Source organism: Accipiter gentilis, chromosome 16, assembly GCF_929443795.1.
Source record: "Accipiter gentilis chromosome 16, bAccGen1.1, whole genome shotgun sequence".
NCBI classification, from domain to species: Eukaryota; Metazoa; Chordata; class Aves; order Accipitriformes; family Accipitridae; genus Astur; species Astur gentilis.
Genome location: NC_064895.1, coordinates 2,956,601 through 2,979,981, shown reverse-complemented (window position 1 = coordinate 2,979,981; position 23,381 = coordinate 2,956,601).

The following is a 23,381-nucleotide window of genomic DNA, read 5'->3' as shown; positions in this document are numbered from 1 at the left end:
ACTTAGATAATAAGAGCACTAACAAGCATTGATGTATCAAAACATGTAAAGGACCATACCGCGCAGAATCACCTGAGGAGGGTCAAATAGCGGACAAGTGAGGAAGACTATGGAAGACCACCAGAGGACTCCTGAAGACCACCAGAGACCTTCAATGCGCCTGCGTAAAGGACATTTGCATATGCTAATAGTTTCCCGGAAAACTAATGAATATGTATAACATTTCTCAGAAATCTAGTGAATATGTACGTAGAGCATGTACTTAACCTGCACAATTAGGCCCGACGGTGCGCACGACGGGTGGAGCGATCCCCCGTGCATCCAGCGCTGCCAATAAAGAATACCTGCTTAACAGTTAATCAAACTATTGAGTTAATTTCTTTGAATCACCCCTCCTCTCATTTTGAGGGTCCAAAGCCCTCTTTTACAGCTGGAAGCCTCCATTGGAGTGCCCAAAGCCCTATATTCATGACCAAAGCTTCCTTTCTGGGGGTCACAGAGGAACCAAGAGGTTCCCCTCCTTTTCAGGGTCCAAAGCTTCCCTTTTAGCACCTAGCCCATTCTTTTGAGTGCCCAACGCCCCTTTTTTAGGGCCGAAATCCTCATTTTTAGGGTCCAAACCTGTCCTTTATGACGCATAGCCTTTTTTTAGGGCCCACGGTTTCAAGTTGAGGGTCTAAACCCTAAAGGCGGAGCTTGTCGCCTGGCAACTCCCGCCTAGTAGTCTGTGGGGAGTCAGGGGACCCAGGACAGCCAATGGCATTTGAGGAAGTGGGGGCAAGCCACGTGATTGATATGTAGCCAACCAATCAAGCTTTGAGGCCTGCAGGAAAGAGGGCGAGAGTCGAAAAAGCTGGGCAACGTGTGGGGGCGGGCCGTGCTGGCTCCACCAATCACGCCTGGTGGGAGAGCAGCACACGGAAGATTGATAAGCTGCCTGACCCATCATTTGATGGGAGGCGCAAGGCGGGAAATGCCAGGCAGCCAGTCAGATGAAACATCACGTCAGGGAAGGGCGGGCACTGTTGGTGGCGGGAGGGTGACCACCCCAGGCAGCCAATCAGAGGCAGCGTCACCTCAGGGATGGGACGTGCCAGCCCCAAACCAGGGCAGAGTGACAGCCTAGGTGACCAATCAGAGGCAGCATCACCTCCGGAGAGGAGACCGACAGCCCCCCAAACCTATGCCAGTGAAGACCGAGGTGAGGAGAAGGCGGGCTCTGCTGGCGGCCAGGCCGAGCCTCAACATGGCGCACATGGGGCCTGCCCCGAGGCCCAGCAGCCCTGGGCCCAGACCGGCGGCCCCTCTTCCCCCCCTCCATCCCCCACCCACCCCCATGCTCCAGAACCGCAGTAGCCACGGGCCACCGGGCTTCTCGCCGCTATCGCTGCCGGCACCCGCCAGGCGGTGACGAGGACGTGACGGTGAGGCTGCCAGGGTGACGGTTAGGCTGCCGGTGTGACGGTGGAGCGCGCGAGGGTGGGTGGGGGGTGATGCTTGCCGTGGGGCTGCCCGCCACCACCTCACCCACATCCCCTCCCGCAGCCCAGGCAACCCCACTGCCGCCATCCAGCGTCTCCCCCCTGGGATGGTGAGTTGAGCGGGGGGATGGTGGGGCTGGGGTCTCCCCCTCAAAGCAGGGGGGGTCCCCAGGGTTGATGCTCTCCCCCCCTCCCCACAGCCACTGCACATCATCTCCTTCCTGACGCTGCCGGACCTGCTGAGACTGGACCAGACCTGCCACTACCTCCACGAGGCGTGCGACAGCGAGGCCGCCTGGCGCCACCTCTGCACCCCTCTCCCCCCTGCCGCCACCTCTGCACCCCTCTCCCCCCTGCCGCCAAGAGCGCCCGGCCCTGCAAATATTACAGCTAAATGTTGATCTTGGTTGCGTATCAAGCGAGGCCAGTCAGAGAAAGCTGATCTTTATTACGAATGCCAGTCCCAGGGTTGGCCAGTGCCTATGAAAACCTGTCGAGCAATCCTTGCAGCTTGTCCACAATGCTAAATAAGGCTTTGCTGGGAGGGGTGGTCAAAAAGGCAGCAACCCCTTCACTGGCTGCTCGGAGGGTCTTTCCCAGCACGCATGCCAGGTTGGCGTAGGCTTCCAGCACGCATGTCAGGTTGGCGTAGGCTTCCTCGGGCAGCAGGTGGTGGAAGACCTCGGGGTCATACCATGATGCATAAAGCATGACGGCAGCCACTGCAAAGACGATGGCCAGCTCCAGGCTGACAAAGAACAGGAGGAGTGTCCTGTGGGGCAGAAGAAGTATGGGAGACAGGGCAGGGTGGATGCATCCCAGCCCCAGGAGGGATGGAGGGGCCCCACCGGCTGGAGCAGGCGTCCAGCCCATCACCTGGTGGGGACACTCACTGCAGCCAGTAACTGAAACCGCGTCTCCTCGCCCGCACGTCCCTCTCCTGCAGGTCAACACAGAGCAAGGACACTTGGTCAAGCACTGCCGCACGGCCGGGACAGCTGGAGTTGCACGGAGTTGCCTTGCACAGGAGCGTAGCCCACGCGTGGCTGGCACCCCCGTGGACCCCTTTCCTCAGGGAGACCCACAGGCTCTTCCCCCTTACCAGCCGTGCTTCCATCACCTCCGGCAGCACAGTCTCCGGCATCTCTGCCTCCTTCTTCCTCTGGTACTGGCTGCAGGCAACAGGGCTTGGTTGGACACATTACGGACCTCCGTGGCCACGCCGGGGGTCCCCTTCCACACACACACCCCCCCACCCCAGGCAGGGATGGGGCTCCCCTGGCACCAGCATTGGCAGCCCCATGGCGCCGGGTGCTGCAGGGACACCCGTGTGGGGCGAGGGACCCCGCTTACCAGCCCTCTTCCTCCTCCAGTGTCTCTTCCAGATTTCTTATTTCCTGATGCAGCGCCTGGGAGAGGGAAGGCTCTGAGTCCCCGAGCCTGCTGTGGCCCCAGGGACCGTGGGCACCCACCCGTTTTCCCCCGGCCCCTTCGGCACTACCTCATTCTCCTGCTTGTCCTCCTTGAGCCAGGATGCTATCAGGGCACGGAACTTTTCCTCCTGCAAAACCACGGGTGTGTCGTGCAGGCAGCTGGGCTGCCACCTTGGCACCCTCGCCCCTCTCCAGCCCCAGGGCTGTGCCCACTCACTCCCCCACTGCCCTAGGGCACTACTGGGAAACTGGGTGACTCGCAAGGCCAGGCGTGGGGAAGCGATGGACACCCCCACCCCCCCCACAGCCTGCAAAAATTGTCCTCCCTAGTCACGCCGCTGGGCAACCGGCACTCGGTGACCCTCTCTGAGCAGGGGGGTTGGAGACGACAAGATGACCTCCAGGGGTCCCTTCCAACCTCTCAGCCCCAGCTGACGCAGCTCTGGGTCAGGGGCAGAGGAGAGGACACCAACCTTAGTGCTGAGCTGCTGTACGGCATCGTGTGGCTCCTGATGGTTCTCCTTGCTGCTTGCTGTCAGCGCGGAGCTCTGCTCAGCATCTCTGCCGGCTCCTCGACTGGTCGCCACAGCCTTTGCTGCCTGCGGGAATGGGGAACCGTCAGATGCCCTCTCACAGACATACACCCCCTCGCACACGGCGCTGCCCCTGCTTCCCATCTCTCAGCGCCCATCGGCCACTTGCACACCCGCACCCGGCCAGCGGTCCTACGTGCCCCCTCGCCCCATGCCCGGCTCAGCCTGTGCTTGCTGGCAGCCCAGGACTTGGCAGGAGATGGGGCTGGAGGCACCAGGGACCTGCACTGCTGTGCCTCCCTCTGCCTTTTCCCAAAAGTGGTCTGCCTGGGAGAGAAGAGGGAACGGGAACACCTGCAGGAGGGGCAGGGGCCCAATCCCTCCATCGCGGATGCCACATCCCAAAGTCAATGAGCCTGCCCGTGGATGCTGGGGTGCGGGGACCCAGCACTGGCACCCCCTCCCTGACCCTGCCAGGATGGGCATCCTTCTTCCCTGTACCTTCTGTGCTTCTTCCAGGCTTGCGACTGCCTCGCTCTTTGCTATTTGAAAGCGCTTCTGCGAGAGAGGAGGAGGAGAAGCCATCAGGGCACTGGACATTCCCACAAGCGCCCTCCCCTCCGCATTATCCCTTCCCGGCTCCCCTCGGGCACTGCCTTTGCCCCTGCGTCCTCTCTCCTTCCCAGCCTTGCAGGCGGACAGAGGGACCCCCCCAGGCCCAGCTCTGGATGCGGTCCACATCTGGACATGGTCCTGAGCAACTGGCCCTAGGGGACCCCGCTTAAGCAGGGGCATTGGACAAGATCAGATCATCTCCAGCAGCCCCTTCCAACCTCAACCAGACCGTGGTTCTGTGAACTCACCTTCATCTGGGCCACCTGCCCCTCCAGTTGCTGGAGCTCCTGGCTGTTCTCTTCGAAGCAGCGTGCCACGAGACAGTTCTGGGAAAAGGAGCCGCACGCAGGCACTGAGCCCCTGACACAGCCCCAGCCGCCGCAGCTGGGGGACGTGGGTACAGGAGGGGATACTGACCTCCAAGGTGAGCCGCTCCAAGGTTTGCTGCACCTCCTGCTGCTTCTGCCCCTGCATGGTGAAAGGAGGGGTCAGTGGCTCCGGTCTCACAGCCCCAGTCCCCGGGGACAAGGGGACCGCTCCCCACCTACCAGACACTGCAGCAGCGCCCTGTGGCTTTGGGATGCTGCGGAAGAGCGGGCCAGGCACGCCCGGACGATGCGGAGGTCTTCTTTCACCGCTTTTGCCTGGGTGCTTACACCTGCGAGTCGGGAGCGAGCGGGGTGTGAGGGGCACAGATGCTCGCAGGGATGGTCCCCAAGCTCAGGGCATCTGTACTCATGCACGCCTGCCTCTACTCGGCATATGAGCGAGGCTGGGGGTGCCGCACACGGACCCCCTTGCCCGGCAGCCGGCTCTGGGGACTGTGGGGATGCTCTGCCCTCACCTTCCTCTTCACCGCCAGACACAATCCACTGCATGCTGGACAAAGGACAGGTTGTTTGAAGAGCCTCCTCTAAACTCCTGCCCAACAGCTCCGAGGTTCTCCCCGGAATGTTCCCCCGTCTCCAGGAGCAGCCCCTTTTATACCCGCCGGGGCACCCGTGTCACAGGCCCAAGGTGACATCACAGAGACACAGTCATCGCTGTCCACTGTGACATGGCCGACAACTCCCTGGGCTGGCACCAAGAGCTGACCTGGGGCTCGGCCGCAGCCACTGGGGAAACAGGGCATCACTCTTAGCCCACCGGCGGGAGCGACCGCGGGCACCGCTTCCCGGCGTCTCCGTGGGGGGGGGTTGCCGGTTCCTTCACCACCCGGCTGCCACCGTTGCCCACCCCGGGACCAAGCAGGAGCCAGGCTGCGCACGCAGTCCCAGCAGACACTCGCACGGACACGCGTGAACGACGGGTGTGCACGGATGGCCACGCCGCATGGGGTCCAGCATCCAGCCCCCACCGGGATCCAGCATCCAGCCCCAGGGGGGAACAACAGTCTGGGAAGGGGGAAAAATAAGGACCAGCTCTCTGTCAGACTCAACAAGGGTATAAAGGGCGTCCCGCCGGAGGACACCCTGAGTCAGTCCTCCTCAGAGCAGCGGGTCTGCAGTCCGGGACTCTCTCCTTGGGTCAGGATGCTAAAGGAGGTTCTAGCCTTGTGGCTGAAGAAAGGCTGTTTAGAAAGCAGTCCTCTGCACAGGAGCGCCCAGAAGAACCAGCTCTCATCTATAACCCACACACACACAGTAGAGGCAGCCTTAGAGCTGCCATTCTCCTTCACCCCACCACACACAGCTTTGGAAAAGGGCTGCTTCCTTTTGCTCATGTGCAAGAAAGTACTTCTCTCATTTCACTAACTCTGGCCAACTTCCTTTCCATCCACAGTCTTGCATCTGATTACTAGTCCAATTAGGCGTTTGCACGGATTGCCACTTACACCGCAAATTTCTGTCTGTAATCACCTGGTAAGAGCAAAGACATAAAGAAGCAAGTAACGAGCATGCAAGATAACCCCGCTCATATCGCACTTTTCTGCAAGCCATCTTGTCTTTCAGAGAAGTCCGTCTGTACTCACAGGAGTCACTCTGTGTGATGGCCATCGCTCCCCTCTGTAAGACAGGAGAAAGCTCTGGTTGACAAAAGAGTGTCAAGCACTCTTGTTACTGAAGCAACGGTTAAAGTATTTTATTTGATAACTAATTTAATTTAAACCACTGTGTGTAGTCCTGTACTTTTTTAATAAATGGGGAATCTTACTGGGGCTAGTTCTTTCTAAAAATAAGTACTTCACTACTTGAAGACTTCCTGAAGCAAGCGAACAATTGCAGTTATCTGTTATCAAATGTAACATCGTTTACTGTCAGAAGTAATGGCGGCAGTCACCTAACCAATTTCAAATGAGAAATGCCAAGAGGCCCATGCTTAGCTGCTGTCCGGTATCTAGAGTGCAAAACATAAGCCACGCTACAAACAGAAAATCACGTTAAGATCAACATTTAGCTGTAATATTTGCAGGGCCGGGCGCTCTTGGCGGCAGGGGGGAGAGGGGTGCAGAGGTGGCGGCAGGGGGGAGAGGGGTGCAGAGGTGGCGCCAGGCGGCCTCGCTGTCGCACGCCTCGTGGAGGTAGTGGCAGGTCTGGTCCAGTCTCAGCAGGTCCGGCAGCGTCAGGAAGGAGATGATGTGCAGTGGCTGTGGGGAGGGGGGGAGAGCATCAACCCTGGGGACCCCCCCTGCTTTGAGGGGGAGACCCCAGCCCCACCATCCCCCCGCTCAACTCACCATCCCAGGGGGGAGACGCTGGATGGCGGCAGTGGGGTTGCCTGGGCTGCGGGAGGGGATGTGGGTGAGGTGGTGGCGGGCAGCCCCACGGCAAGCATCACCCCCCACCCACCCTCGCGCGCTCCACCGTCACACCGGCAGCCTAACCGTCACCCTGGCAGCCTCACCGTCACGTCCTCGTCACCGCCTGGCGGGTGCCGGCAGCGATAGCGGCGAGAAGCCCGGTGGCCCGTGGCTACTGCGGTTCTGGAGCATGGGGGTGGGTGGGGGATGGAGGGGGGGAAGAGGGGCCGCCGGTCTGGGCCCAGGGCTGCTGGGCCTCGGGGCAGGCCCCATGTGCGCCATGTTGAGGCTCGGCCTGGCCGCCAGCAGAGCCCGCCTTCTCCTCACCTCGGTCTTCACTGGCATAGGTTTGGGGGGCTGTCGGTCTCCTCTCCGGAGGTGATGCTGCCTCTGATTGGTCACCTAGGCTGTCACTCTGCCCTGGTTTGGGGCTGGCACGTCCCATCCCTGAGGTGACGCTGCCTCTGATTGGCTGCCTGGGGTGGTCACCCTCCCGCCACCAACAGTGCCCGCCCTTCCCTGACGTGATGTTTCATCTGACTGGCTGCCTGGCATTTCCCGCCTTGCGCCTCCCATCAAATGATGGGTCAGGCAGCTTATCAATCTTCCGTGTGCTGCTCTCCCACCAGGCGTGATTGGTGGAGCCAGCACGGCCCGCCCCCACACGTTGCCCAGCTTTTTCGACTCTCGCCCTCTTTCCTGCAGGCCTCAAAGCTTGATTGGTTGGCTACATATCAATCACGTGGCTTGCCCCCACTTCCTCAAATGCCATTGGCTGTCCTGGGTCCCCTGACTCCCCACAGACTACTAGGCGGGAGTTGCCAGGCGACAAGCTCCGCCTTTAGGGTTTAGACCCTCAACTTGAAACCGTGGGCCCTAAAAAAAGGCTATGCGTCATAAAGGACAGGTTTGGACCCTAAAATGAGGATTTCGGCCCTAAAAAAGGGGCCACCTCCTAAATGCGATGCCGCTGCACACAGCTGCTCGAGGGGCCACAGCCAAAGCAGGGGGGTCACTGCCTGCCTGCCGCGTTCCCGACTCCGTCAGTGGGATCGAGCGCACCCTCAGCAAGTTTGCCGACAACGCCAAGCTGTCTGGTGCGGTCGACACGCTGGAGGGAAGGGATGCCGTCCAGAGCGACCTTGACAGGCTCGAGAGGTGGGCCCGTGTGAACCTCATGGCGCTCACGAGGCCAAGCGCAAGGTCCTGCACGTGGCTCGGGGCAATCCCAAGCACATATACAGGCTGGGTGATGAGTGGATTGAGAGCAGCCCTGCGGAGAAGGACTTGGGTGAGTTGGTTGATGAGAAGCCCAACGGGACCTGACAATGTGTGCTCGCGGTCCAGAAAGCCAGCCGTATCCCGGGCTGCATCCGAAGCAGCGTGACCAGCAGGTTGAGGGAGGTGATTCTCCCCCCGTACTCCGCTCTGGCGAGACCCCACCTGCAGTACTGCATCCGGCTCTGGGCCCCGCCCTGCCCCATAAGAAGGACATGGACTTGTTGGAGCGAGTCCAGAGGAGGGCCACAAAGATGATCAGGGAGCTGGAGCACCTCTCCTGTGAGGACAGGCTGAGAGAGTTGGGGTTGTTCAGCCTGGAGAAGAGAAGGCTCCGGGGAGACCTTACTGCAGCCTTTCAATTTATAAAGGGGGCTTATAAGAAAGAGAGAAAGACTTTTGACCAGGGCCTGTAGTGACAGGACAACAGGCAACAGTTTTAAACGGAAGGAGGGTAGGTTTAGACTGGACAAAGGAAGAATTTTTTTACAATGGGGGTGGTGAGGCACTGGACCAGGTCGCCCAGAGAGGCCGTGGCTGCCCCATCCCTGGCAACTCCGCCCCGCGGACTGGCTGACTGGCTGCCTGACTGGCTGCCTGACTGACTGACCGACTGACTGACGGACTGACTGGCGTCCTCGGCTGGCGGGACCCATCGGCTGAGCGGCTGGCGCCCTCGGGGGACTGGCCCAGCGTTGCAGCAAGGACAGGTGAAATGTCTGCTTTCTTTCTTGTCTCAGTTTTCTCTTTCCCTGATCCCCATACCTCATCCCCTTAGCCATGAACCGTTGCCCAAGTCTGGGACTAGGAGTGGATCTAGCTGCCCCTCGGCTCCTCTGTGAGAAGGAGTCTGGAAAGCAAGGGGGTCCACTCTGAACCTCGTGACTCAACGGCAGGGCTCTCCTCACTATCTCCCTGAGCCGATCCCTAAATCGGACAGGCAAAATCTCCCCTTCCTTGTCTTTTGGTGTCTTTTTTTCTTTTACCTGATCCCCATACCTCATCCCCTTAGCCATGAACTGTTGCCCAAGTCTGGGACTAGGAGTGGATCTAGCCGCCCCTAGGCTCCTCTGTGAGAAGGAGTCTGGAAAGCAAGGGGGTCCACTCTGAACCTCGAGACTCAACGGCAGGGCTCTCCTCACTGTCTTGCGGAGGTGATCCCCAAATCGGCAAGGCTGGTATGTTGAATGACACGGTTAGCACATTTTATTTATGTAGTCTACTGACGTAGTTTCATGCCACTTCTTTCTGTGACCATGCCAGTTCTCAGGAGGATACCAGTTCTGGTAAGTGGGAATTCCTGTCGACCAAAAGTTGAATTTTGTGACTTACAGGAACCCTGGGGTCGTTTTGCCGTAATGCTGACCTGGGAATCTGCAAACTTGAGTTGTCATCTTGAGCAATTGTGAGACGGCAGCGGTTAGAGTTGTAGAGAATGGGGTCTTGTTCGGTTTTGCTGTGGTCTTTAGGCAGAAGTTGTTTTGCAGGGATTGTGTTTAGTTACTAATGGAGTAGAAGGGGTGTTGCCTGGTTATCAAAGTGTTTAGCAGTACATTTCCTGTAAAATCTATGCCCGATTCAGGGGTGAAAATCCTAACTGAGAGGCTTGCCATCTCGTGTAAAAAAATTCTCTGTGTTCCACCCATTTATAGTTTCTTCCATTGGTTTGCTAATTTTGCATCTGTGGGGGACATGGGGCCGGCACAGCCCCACCACATGTGGGCTGGCATGGCACTGTGTACTGCACGTGGAGCAGGGGCATGCCGGGCCCCCGGCCCCCAATTCTGAGGGGGCCAAAAACATCCCTTGCAAGATCCAGGGCAGCAAGATGGACTGAAATGGGTTGTCTCCACCCAAAGTTGCCCTCGTCAGGCCTAGGTCACCCCAAAATGGTGCCCGAGAATAGAGAGGTGTCACACCGGTGAGTCCCTGTGGTTTTCCTTCCTTGTGGCCTTGCTGCAGGCAGGAGGCAAGGGTTACCAGGGTTTTAGTTGCTGTCATCTCCCGTCCTGGGAACCCCTTGTGCAGGTTCATGGTGTTTCTTGGCTCTCGCGCACTGAACTGACCTGAGTTTTCCCACCGCTCTTCCCCTCCCTGCTCCCCACCTTGCCTGGACACTAGTTTGCACAAGTAAGCCTGCTCACTGCTTCTAATTTGGCATGCTGTTTGGGATTGATTTTTGCATGCAGTAGATGTGCACGGGGTCCCGTAGCCGCTGCCTGTTGCTGCGTTGCCTGGTCATGGCTGTGGGTCACCCTGCCGTGGGGCAGAGGGTAGGCAGCTGGCAGTGGCTGGGGGTCCCAGGGTGCGACGTGCTGCTGCTGCTGCTGCCCCCCCTGCTCTCCCTTGCCCTCTTTGCATCTGCTCTGCCTGACTGCACGTGCTGCCCTCCTTGTCCTTCGGGACCCCCAGGGACCCCCTGGCCCCCCACGATGGGTCTCAGCCACAACACGCTCCTGCCCCGGCAGCCTTGTGCCCCCTCCCCAGTGATGCTGCCTGCACAGAGGGGTGCTCCCCAGGGCCAGTGGCTGCCATCCCGCTGCAGCCCGTCCTGCCAGGCTTCACAGTACACTGGGGGCCTGGGCAGGACATGGGCAGGCGAGTGGGGCTGCGCTGAGCTCCCTTCCTTGCTGCCAGCACAGCATGGGCCTGGCTGCTAAGCAGGGGTCAGCTCGTGCCCCTCCAGGGACCAGCATCGGGGTTTTGCCCCCTGGACTGCAGCCAATGCCTCCCTCCTACCCTGGGAGACCAGGCACCCTCCAGGCGTTGGGCTGCTCCGTGGGGGCCCATCCTGCCCTGGGCTCTGCCCACATCCCCCCCCAGGGGAAAAGAAGAGCTGGAGCTGGAGGGAGGTTATCAGAACGGGGACTCAGCTGCGTTGTCCCCGGACTTTGGCTGCCCCCTGCTCCCACACTTTCTCTGGGTACCTTGAGCACCTCTCATGGTGGCCGCGACCAGTGTGTCCCTGGCTGTCCCCAGCCCTGGCTGCCCTGGGGCACCCAGCCAAGGGGTCCAGCCCACCGCTGCCCCTGCTCTTGCAGCCACAAGCGAGGGGTGCCTGCACCCTCAGCTTGACTCCAGTAGCTGGCGCATAGTCCTTTCAGTTCACATAAACACAGGAGAAGGAGAGAGAGTACACAGAGAGATAGTTAAGAAAAGATTTAATAACGATTGATCAGGCAATGGCTGGTCTCCAGCTGCCTGGCTGTTTCTTGCAGCTGCTTGGCAAGGAGACGCAGCTTAGCACTCTTCTGCTTGATCCTCTCCTGCTTCTCCTGCACTTGAGGAGAGCTTGCCTTCCTCAGAAGACAGTTCTCCTCTTGAAGGACACGGCATTGCCTCTTGAGGTCCTTCAGGGCACGCTGGAGGTGGGCGTTCTGCTCCTGCAGCCTGCTGTGACTGCTACCAGGCAGCCAGTCCTCCTGCTGCCCTACAGTCTGAACACCTACCTCTGCCACAGACGGCCCGCTGCGGGTCGTTCCTTGCGGCGGGGAGTCCGAGCAGTGCGGCGTCGAGTCTTGCCCCACAGCCTCAAGCAAAGACTCCATGCTGTTCCCTTCCTCCTGGAGGCGAGTGTCTTTTAAGCTCTGGTGGGTTTTCCGCTGCCCTTCTCCATCACGGGAGGAAGACGCCATGAGGCTCTCCAAAGAGCAGGACCCAATGGCCCCGGTGCCCAGGAGGGTCTGCAGGCGGTGCCAGGCCGAGGCCTTGGCCCTGGCCTCATTGCCGGAAGCAGGCTGCTCGCCATCGAACCTCTCCAAGATGTACTTTAGGAAGAGCCTTCTCTGCAGCAGCAGTTTGTCTTGGAGGCGGAGGATGTGAGCAGCCTCCTTGCTATTGGTCTCCCAGCGCAGCTTGCTGAGGACATCCTGGAGCTTAATGGGGGCCTCGCCGCTCGTCGAGGCGCCTCTCACCAACTCCTTGGCCAGCTGCTGCTGCAGGTCCCGTGCCTGACGGATGGCGTCGTCGCGCTGCTGCTGCAGCACCTCCTGCACCTTGTGCAGCTCAGCCTCCTTCGAGCGCAGCAGCTGGCGGATCTCCACCTCCCGCTGCCGCTGGTTCAGCTCCCGCAGCCGCTGGAGCTCCCGTGCCTGCTGCTGCTCCAATCTGGAGTGTAGCCGTTTGGCCAGGAGCTGCCGATCCCGCTCTGCGGCCTCCTTCATCTTGCGAGTTTCGGCGGCAAAGTGGCGGCACAGCTCTTGGGAGCGGAGTCGCTCAGCCTCCAGCTCAGCCTGCAGCCTCTCCAGCTGCCGCTTGTGCTCATCCTTCTGCGCTGGGCCCCGGCAGGGCGAGGGGCGGCTGCGCGCCCCGGTCCCCGGTCCCGCGCTGTCCCGGCTCATGGCTGCAGGGATGGCAACCAAACGCTGCCACCAACAGCCACCAACGTCGTGCGTCGCTCCCTCTCAGCAGCCGCTGCCTCCCTTGACCGTGCAGGAGCAGAGACAGCGTCTGCAATCAGCCAGGGGTGGGCGAGTGTGGCCTTATATAGGTGTCCGGGCCCCCAGCTCACAAAGGAGGGGTGGGGCTGTGTGGCCTTGTAAGGTATGTCCTGGCCCCGCCCCCGCCGCCAGCACACAAAGGAGGGGCGGGGCTGTGTGGGGTGGGGCCGTGTGGCCTTATGAGGTATGGCCCGCCCACCCCCAGCACACAAAATTTGTGTCACCTAACGCCATCTCCTGTGAATGCGCAGTTGCGTTCATCGTCTGGTTGAGTCCTTTTGACTAGTCTGGCTTGGAACGTCACCAGACGTTTTGGTTCTTTTGGTTACACATGACCCCTCCTCTCATTTTGAGGGTCCAAAGCCCTCTTTTACAGCTGGAAGCCTCCATTGGAGTGCCCAAAGCCCTATATTCACGACCAAAGCTTCCTTTCTGGGGGTCACAGAGGAACCAAGAGGTTCCCCTCCTTTTCAGGGTCCAAAGCTTCCTTTTTAGTGATATAGAGAACGAACTGCTAATTGCTTAATGGTTGTCTCTCTGTAACTTTACATACCAAAGACTAGTGTTTGTCAAAGATTAAGCCTGTCAGAGACTGGTACTTGGGAGCGATGAGCAAGAAGGAACCATGAGCGATCACAAAACTTAATTAAATGTTTGATGAATTTACAATCTTGTTGAAGGCACAAGTAGAGGCCTTGCTTGAATACATAGGGCCAGAAAAGATAAGAACTCCTGCCTTTGTTCTCATCCTTGTAGATAATTTAGCTTAAACTAACCATATGGTCTACACCACTAATGAAAACTTAGATAATAAGAGCACTAACAAGCATTGATGTATCAAAACATGTAAAGGACCATACCGCGCAGAATCACCTGAGGAGGGTCAAATAGCGGACAAGTGAGGAAGACTATGGAAGACCACCAGAGGACTCCTGAAGACCACCAGAGACCTTCAATGCGCCTGCGTAAAGGACATTTGCATATGCTAATAGTTTCCCGGAAAACTAATGAATATGTATAACATTTCTCAGAAATCTAGTGAATATGTACGTAGAGCATGTACTTAACCTGCACAATTAGGCCCGACGGTGCGCACGACGGGTGGAGCGATCCCCCGTGCATCCAGCGCTGCCAATAAAGAATACCTGCTTAACAGTTAATCAAACTATTGAGTTAATTTCTTTGAATCACCCCTCCTCTCATTTTGAGGGTCCAAAGCCCTCTTTTACAGCTGGAAGCCTCCATTGGAGTGCCCAAAGCCCTATATTCATGACCAAAGCTTCCTTTCTGGGGGTCACAGAGGAACCAAGAGGTTCCCCTCCTTTCCAGGGTCCAAAGCTTCCCTTTTAGCACCTAGCCCATTCTTTTGAGTGCCCAACGCCCCTTTTTTAGGGCCGAAATCCTCATTTTTAGGGTCCAAACCTGTCCTTTATGACGCATAGCCTTTTTTTAGGGCCCACGGTTTCAAGTTGAGGGTCTAAACCCTAAAGGCGGAGCTTGTCGCCTGGCAACTCCCGCCTAGTAGTCTGTGGGGAGTCAGGGGACCCAGGACAGCCAATGGCATTTGAGGAAGTGGGGGCAAGCCACGTGATTGATATGTAGCCAACCAATCAAGCTTTGAGGCCTGCAGGAAAGAGGGCGAGAGTCGAAAAAGCTGGGCAACGTGTGGGGGCGGGCCGTGCTGGCTCCACCAATCACGCCTGGTGGGAGAGCAGCACACGGAAGATTGATAAGCTGCCTGACCCATCATTTGATGGGAGGCGCAAGGCGGGAAATGCCAGGCAGCCAGTCAGATGAAACATCACGTCAGGGAAGGGCGGGCACTGTTGGTGGCGGGAGGGTGACCACCCCAGGCAGCCAATCAGAGGCAGCGTCACCTCAGGGATGGGACGTGCCAGCCCCAAACCAGGGCAGAGTGACAGCCTAGGTGACCAATCAGAGGCAGCATCACCTCCGGAGAGGAGACCGACAGCCCCCCAAACCTATGCCAGTGAAGACCGAGGTGAGGAGAAGGCGGGCTCTGCTGGCGGCCAGGCCGAGCCTCAACATGGCGCACATGGGGCCTGCCCCGAGGCCCAGCAGCCCTGGGCCCAGACCGGCGGCCCCTCTTCCCCCCCTCCATCCCCCACCCACCCCCATGCTCCAGAACCGCAGTAGCCACGGGCCACCGGGCTTCTCGCCGCTATCGCTGCCGGCACCCGCCAGGCGGTGACGAGGACGTGACGGTGAGGCTGCCAGGGTGACGGTTAGGCTGCCGGTGTGACGGTGGAGCGCGCGAGGGTGGGTGGGGGGTGATGCTTGCCGTGGGGCTGCCCGCCACCACCTCACCCACATCCCCTCCCGCAGCCCAGGCAACCCCACTGCCGCCATCCAGCGTCTCCCCCCTGGGATGGTGAGTTGAGCGGGGGGATGGTGGGGCTGGGGTCTCCCCCTCAAAGCAGGGGGGGTCCCCAGGGTTGATGCTCTCCCCCCCTCCCCACAGCCACTGCACATCATCTCCTTCCTGACGCTGCCGGACCTGCTGAGACTGGACCAGACCTGCCACTACCTCCACGAGGCGTGCGACAGCGAGGCCGCCTGGCGCCACCTCTGCACCCCTCTCCCCCCTGCCGCCACCTCTGCACCCCTCTCCCCCCTGCCGCCAAGAGCGCCCGGCCCTGCAAATATTACAGCTAAATGTTGATCTTGGTTGCGTATCAAGCGAGGCCAGTCAGAGAAAGCTGATCTTTATTACGAATGCCAGTCCCAGGGTTGGCCAGTGCCTATGAAAACCTGTCGAGCAATCCTTGCAGCTTGTCCACAATGCTAAATAAGGCTTTGCTGGGAGGGGTGGTCAAAAAGGCAGCAACCCCTTCACTGGCTGCTCGGAGGGTCTTTCCCAGCACGCATGCCAGGTTGGCGTAGGCTTCCAGCACGCATGTCAGGTTGGCGTAGGCTTCCTCGGGCAGCAGGCGGTGGAAGACCTCGGGGTCATACCATGATGCATAAAGCATGACGGCAGCCACTGCAAAGACGATGGCCAGCTCCAGGCTGACAAAGAACAGGAGGAGTGTCCTGTGGGGCAGAAGAAGTATGGGAGACAGGGCAGGGTGGATGCATCCCAGCCCCAAGAGGGATGGAGGGGCCCCACCGGCTGGAGCAGGCGTCCAGCCCATCACCTGGTGGGGACACTCACTGCAGCCAGTAACTGAAACCGCGTCTCCTCGCCCGCACGTCCCTCTCCTGCAGGTCAACACAGAGCAAGGACACTTGGTCAAGCACTGCCGCACGGCCGGGACAGCTGGAGTTGCACGGAGTTGCCTTGCACAGGAGCGTAGCCCACGCGTGGCTGGCACCCCCGTGGACCCCTTTCCTCAGGGAGACCCACAGGCTCTTCCCCCTTACCAGCCGTGCTTCCATCACCTCTGGCAGCACAGTCTCCGGCATCTCTGCCTCCTTCTTCCTCTGGTACTGGCTGCAGGCAACAGGGCTTGGTTGGACACATTACGGACCTCCGTGGCCACGCCGGGGGTCCCCTTCCACACACACACCCCCCCACCCCAGGCAGGGATGGGGCTCCCCTGGCACCAGCATTGGCAGCCCCATGGCGCCGGGTGCTGCAGGGACACCCGTGTGGGGCGAGGGACCCCGCTTACCAGCCCTCTTCCTCCTCCAGTGTCTCTTCCAGATTTCTTATTTCCTGATGCAGCGCCTGGGAGAGGGAAGGCTCTGAGTCCCCGAGCCTGCTGTGGCCCCAGGGACCGTGGGCACCCACCCGTTTTCCCCCGGCCCCTTCGGCACTACCTCATTCTCCTGCTTGTCCTCCTTGAGCCAGGATGCTATCAGGGCACGGAACTTTTCCTCCTGCAAAACCACGGGTGTGTCGTGCAGGCAGCTGGGCTGCCACCTTGGCACCCTCGCCCCTCTCCAGCCCCAGGGCTGTGCCCACTCACTCCCCCACTGCCCTAGGGCACTACTGGGAAACTGGGTGACTCGCAAGGCCAGGCGTGGGGAAGCGATGGACACCCCCACCCCCCCCACAGCCTGCAAAAATTGTCCTCCCTAGTCACGCCGCTGGGCAACCGGCACTCGGTGACCCTCTCTGAGCAGGGGGGTTGGAGACGACAAGATGACCTCCAGGGGTCCCTTCCAACCTCTCAGCCCCAGCTGACGCAGCTCTGGGTCAGGGGCAGAGGAGAGGACACCAACCTTAGTGCTGAGCTGCTGTACGGCATCGTGTGGCTCCTGATGGTTCTCCTTGCTGCTTGCTGTCAGCGCGGAGCTCTGCTCAGCATCTCTGCCGGCTCCTCGACTGGTCGCCACAGCCTTTGCTGCCTGCGGGAATGGGGAACCGTCAGATGCCCTCTCACAGACATACACCCCCTCGCACACGGCGCTGCCCCTGCTTCCCATCTCTCAGCGCCCATCGGCCACTTGCACACCCGCACCCGGCCAGCGGTCCTGCGTGCCCCCTCGCCCCATGCCCGGCTCAGCCTGTGCTTGCTGGCAGCCCAGGACTTGGCAGGAGATGGGGCTGGAGGCACCAGGGACCTGCACTGCTGTGCCTCCCTCTGCCTTTTCCCAAAAGTGGTCTGCCTGGGAGAGAAGAGGGAACGGGAACACCTGCAGGAGGGGCAGGGGCCCAATCCCTCCATCGCGGATGCCACATCCCAAAGTCAATGAGCCTGCCCGTGGATGCTGGGGTGCGGGGACCCAGCACTGGCACCCCCTCCCTGACCCTGCCAGGATGGGCATCCTTCTTCCCTGTACCTTCTGTGCTTCTTCCAGGCTTGCGACTGCCTCGCTCTTTGCTATTTGAAAGCGCTTCTGCGAGAGAGGAGGAGGAGAAGCCATCAGGGCACTGGACATTCCCACAAGCGCCCTCCCCTCCGCATTATCCCTTCCCGGCTCCCCTCGGGCACTGCCTTTGCCCCTGCGTCCTCTCTCCTTCCCAGCCTTGCAGGCGGACAGAGGGACCCCCCCAGGCCCAGCTCTGGATGCGGTCCACATCTGGACATGGTCCTGAGCAACTGGCCCTAGGGGACCCCGCTTAAGCAGGGGCATTGGACAAGATCAGATCATCTCCAGCAGCCCCTTCCAACCTCAACCAGACCGTGGTTCTGTGAACTCACCTTCATCTGGGCCACCTGCCCCTCCAGTTGCTGGAGCTCCTGGCTGTTCTCTTCGAAGCAGCGTGCCACGAGACAGTTCTGGGAAAAGGAGCCGCACGCAGGCACTGAGCCCCTGACACAGCCCCAGCCGCCGCAGCTGGGGGACGTGGGTACAGGAGGGGATACTGACCTCCAAGGTGAGCCGCTCCAAGGTTTGCTGCACCTCCTGCTGCTTCTGCCCCTGCATGGTGAAAGGAGGGGTCAGTGGCTCCGGTCTCACAGCCCCAGTCCCCGGGGACAAGGGGACCGCTCCCCACCTACCAGACACTGCAGCAGCGCCCTGTGGCTTTGGGATGCTGCGGAAGAGCGGGCCAGGCACGCCCGGACGATGCGGAGGTCTTCTTTCACCGCTTTTGCCTGGGTGCTTACACCTGCGAGTCGGGAGCGAGCGGGGTGTGAGGGGCACAGATGCTCGCAGGGATGGTCCCCAAGCTCAGGGCATCTGTACTCATGCACGCCTGCCTCTACTCGGCATATGAGCGAGGCTGGGGGTGCCGCACACGGACCCCCTTGCCCGGCAGCCGGCTCTGGGGACTGTGGGGATGCTCTGCCCTCACCTTCCTCTTCACCGCCAGACACAATCCACTGCATGCTGGACAAAGGACAGGTTGTTTGAAGAGCCTCCTCTAAACTCCTGCCCAACAGCTCCGAGGTTCTCCCCGGAATGTTCCCCCGTCTCCAGGAGCAGCCCCTTTTATACCCGCCGGGGCACCCGTGTCACAGGCCCAAGGTGACATCACAGAGACACAGTCATCGCTGTCCACTGTGACATGGCCGACAACTCCCTGGGCTGGCACCAAGAGCTGACCTGGGGCTCGGCCGCAGCCACTGGGGAAACAGGGCATCACTCTTAGCCCACCGGCGGGAGCGACCGCGGGCACCGCTTCCCGGCGTCTCCGTGGGGGGGGGTTGCCGGTTCCTTCACCACCCGGCTGCCACCGTTGCCCACCCCGGGACCAAGCAGGAGCCAGGCTGCACACGCAGTCCCAGCAGACACTCGCACGGACACGCGTGAACGACGGGTGTGCACGGATGGCCACGCCGCATGGGGTCCAGCATCCAGCCCCCACCGGGATCCAGCATCCAGCCCCAGGGGGGAACAACAGTCTGGGAAGGGGGAAAAATAAGGACCAGCTCTCTGTCAGACTCAACAAGGGTATAAAGGGCGTCCCGCCGGAGGACACCCTGAGTCAGTCCTCCTCAGAGCAGCGGGTCTGCAGTCCGGGACTCTCTCCTTGGGTCAGGATGCTAAAGGAGGTTCTAGCCTTGTGGCTGAAGAAAGGCTGTTTAGAAAGCAGTCCTCTGCACAGGAGCGCCCAGAAGAACCAGCTCTCATCTATAACCCACACACACACAGTAGAGGCAGCCTTAGAGCTGCCATTCTCCTTCACCCCACCACACACAGCTTTGGAAAAGGGCTGCTTCCTTTTGCTCATGTGCAAGAAAGTACTTCTCTCATTTCACTAACTCTGGCCAACTTCCTTTCCATCCACAGTCTTGCATCTGATTACTAGTCCAATTAGGCGTTTGCACGGATTGCCACTTACACCGCAAATTTCTGTCTGTAATCACCTGGTAAGAGCAAAGACATAAAGAAGCAAGTAACGAGCATGCAAGATAACCCCGCTCATATCGCACTTTTCTGCAAACCATCTTGTCTTTCAGAGAAGTCCGTCTGTACTCACAGGAGTCACTCTGTGTGATGGCCATCGCTCCCCTCTGTAAGACAGGAGAAAGCTCTGGTTGACAAAAGAGTGTCAAGCACTCTTGTTACTGAGGCAACGGTTAAAGTATTTTATTTGATAACTAATTTAATTTAAACCACTGTGTGTAGTCCTGTACTTTTTTAATAAATGGGGAATCTTACTGGGGCTAGTTCTTTCTAAAAATAAGTACTTCACTACTTGAAGACTTCCTGAAGCAAGCGAACAATTGCAGTTATCTGTTATCAAATGTAACATCGTTTACTGTCAGAAGTAATGGCGGCAGTCACCTAACCAATTTCAAATGAGAAATGCCAAGAGGCCCATGCTTAGCTGCTGTCCGGTATCTAGAGTGCAAAACATAAGCCACGCTACAAACAGAAAATCACGTTAAGATCAACATTTAGCTGTAATATTTGCAGGGCCGGGCGCTCTTGGCGACAGGGGGGAGAGGGGTGCAGAGGTGGCGGCAGGGGGGAGAGGGGTGCAGAGGTGGCGCCAGGCGGCCTCGCTGTCGCACGCCTCGTGGAGGTAGTGGCAGGTCTGGTCCAGTCTCAGCAGGTCCGGCAGCGTCAGGAAGGAGATGATGTGCAGTGGCTGTGGGGAGGGGGGGAGAGCATCAACCCTGGGGACCCCCCCTGCTTTGAGGGGGAGACCCCAGCCCCACCATCCCCCCGCTCAACTCACCATCCCAGGGGGGAGACGCTGGATGGCGGCAGTGGGGTTGCCTGGGCTGCGGGAGGGGATGTGGGTGAGGTGGTGGCGGGCAGCCCCACGGCAAGCATCACCCCCCACCCACCCTCGCGCGCTCCACCGTCACACCGGCAGCCTAACCGTCACCCTGGCAGCCTCACCGTCACGTCCTCGTCACCGCCTGGCGGGTGCCGGCAGCGATAGCGGCGAGAAGCCCGGTGGCCCGTGGCTACTGCGGTTCTGGAGCATGGGGGTGGGTGGGGGATGGAGGGGGGGAAGAGGGGCCGCCGGTCTGGGCCCAGGGCTGCTGGGCCTCGGGGCAGGCCCCATGTGCGCCATGTTGAGGCTCGGCCTGGCCGCCAGCAGAGCCCGCCTTCTCCTCACCTCGGTCTTCACTGGCATAGGTTTGGGGGGCTGTCGGTCTCCTCTCCGGAGGTGATGCTGCCTCTGATTGGTCACCTAGGCTGTCACTCTGCCCTGGTTTGGGGCTGGCACGTCCCATCCCTGAGGTGACGCTGCCTCTGATTGGCTGCCTGGGGTGGTCACCCTCCCGCCACCAACAGTGCCCGCCCTTCCCTGACGTGATGTTTCATCTGACTGGCTGCCTGGCATTTCCCGCCTTGCGCCTCCCATCAAATGATGGGTCAGGCAGCTTATCAATCTTCCGTGTGCTGCTCTCCCACCAGGCGTGATTGGTGGAGCCAGCACGGCCCGCCCCCACACGTTGCCCAGCTTTTTCGACTCTCGCCCTCTTTCCTGCAGGCCTCAAAGCTTGATTGGTTGGCTACATATCAATCACGTGGCTTGCCCCCACTTCCTCAAATGCCATTGGCTGTCCTGGGTCCCCTGACTCCCCACAGACTACTAGGCGGGAGTTGCCAGGCGACAAGCTCCGCCTTTAGGGTTTAGACCCTCAACTTGAAACCGTGGGCCCTAAAAAAAGGCTATGCGTCATAAAGGACAGGTTTGGACCCTAAAATGAGGATTTCGGCCCTAAAAAAGGGGCCACCTCCTAAATGCGATGCCGCTGCACACAGCTGCTCGAGGGGCCACAGCCAAAGCAGGGGGGTCACTGCCTGCCTGCCGCGTTCCCGACTCCGTCAGTGGGATCGAGCGCACCCTCAGCAAGTTTGCCGACAACGCCAAGCTGTCTGGTGCGGTCGACACGCTGGAGGGAAGGGATGCCGTCCAGAGCGACCTTGACAGGCTCGAGAGGTGGGCCCGTGTGAACCTCATGGCGCTCACGAGGCCAAGCGCAAGGTCCTGCACGTGGCTCGGGGCAATCCCAAGCACACATACAGGCTGGGTGATGAGTGGATTGAGAGCAGCCCTGCGGAGAAGGACTTGGGTGAGTTGGTTGATGAGAAGCCCAACGGGACCTGACAATGTGCGCTCGCGGTCCAGAAAGCCAGCCGTATCCCGGGCTGCATCCGAAGCAGCGTGACCAGCAGGTTGAGGGAGGTGATTCTCCCCCCGTACTCCGCTCTGGCGAGACCCCACCTGCAGTACTGCATCCGGCTCTGGGCCCCGCCCTGCCCCATAAGAAGGACATGGACTTGTTGGAGCGAGTCCAGAGGAGGGCCACAAAGATGATCAGGGAGCTGGAGCACCTCTCCTGTGAGGACAGGCTGAGAGAGTTGGGGTTGTTCAGCCTGGAGAAGAGAAGGCTCCGGGGAGACCTTACTGCAGCCTTTCAATTTATAAAGGGGGCTTATAAGAAAGAGAGAAAGACTTTTTACCAGGGCCTGTAGTGACAGGACAACAGGCAACAGTTTTAAACGGAAGGAGGGTAGGTTTAGACTGGACAAAGGAAGAATTTTTTTACAATGGGGGTGGTGAGGCACTGGACCAGGTCGCCCAGAGAGGCCGTGGCTGCCCCATCCCTGGCAACTCCGCCCCGCGGACTGGCTGACTGGCTGCCTGACTGGCTGCCTGACTGACTGACCGACTGACTGACGGACTGACTGGCGTCCTCGGCTGGCGGGACCCATCGGCTGAGCGGCTGGCGCCCTCGGGGGACTGGCCCAGCGTTGCAGCAAGGACAGGTGAAATGTCTGCTTTCTTTCTTGTCTCAGTTTTCTCTTTCCCTGATCCCCATACCTCATCCCCTTAGCCATGAACCGTTGCCCAAGTCTGGGACTAGGAGTGGATCTAGCTGCCCCTCGGCTCCTCTGTGAGAAGGAGTCTGGAAAGCAAGGGGGTCCACTCTGAACCTCGTGACTCAACGGCAGGGCTCTCCTCACTATCTCCCTGAGCCGATCCCTAAATCGGACAGGCAAAATCTCCCCTTCCTTGTCTTTTGGTGTCTTTTTTTCTTTTACCTGATCCCCATACCTCATCCCCTTAGCCATGAACCGTTGCCCAAGTCTGCGACTAGGAGTGGATCTAGCCGCCCCTAGGCTCCTCTGTGAGAAGGAGTCTGGAAAGCAAGGGGGTCCACTCTGAACCTCGAGACTCAACGGCAGGGCTCTCCTCACTGTCTTGCGGAGGTGATCCCCAAATCGGCAAGGCTGGTATGTTGAATGACACGGTTAGCACATTTTATTTATGTAGTCTACTGACGTAGTTTCATGCCACTTCTTTCTGTGACCATGCCAGTTCTCAGGAGGATACCAGTTCTGGTAAGTGGGAATTCCTGTCGACCAAAAGTTGAATTTTGTGACTTACAGGAACCCTGGGGTCGTTTTGCCGTAATGCTGACCTGGGAATCTGCAAACTTGAGTTGTCATCTTGAGCAATTGTGAGACGGCAGCGGTTAGAGTTGTAGAGAATGGGGTCTTGTTCGGTTTTGCTGTGGTCTTTAGGCAGAAGTTGTTTTGCAGGGATTGTGTTTAGTTACTAATGGAGTAGAAGGGGTGTTGCCTGGTTATCAAAGTGTTTAGCAGTACATTTCCTGTAAAATCTATGCCCGATTCAGGGGTGAAAATCCTAACTGAGAGGCTTGCCATCTCGTGTAAAAAAATTCTCTGTGTTCCACCCATTTATAGTTTCTTCCATTGGTTTGCTAATTTTGCATCTGTGGGGGACATGGGGCCGGCACAGCCCCACCACATGTGGGCTGGCATGGCACTGTGTACTGCACGTGGAGCAGGGGCATGCCGGGCCCCCGGCCCCCAATTCTGAGGGGGCCAAAAACATCCCTTGCAAGATCCAGGGCAGCAAGATGGACTGAAATGGGTTGTCTCCACCCAAAGTTGCCCTCGTCAGGCCTAGGTCACCCCAAAATGGTGCCCGAGAATAGAGAGGTGTCACACCGGTGAGTCCCTGTGGTTTTCCTTCCTTGTGGCCTTGCTGCAGGCAGGAGGCAAGGGTTACC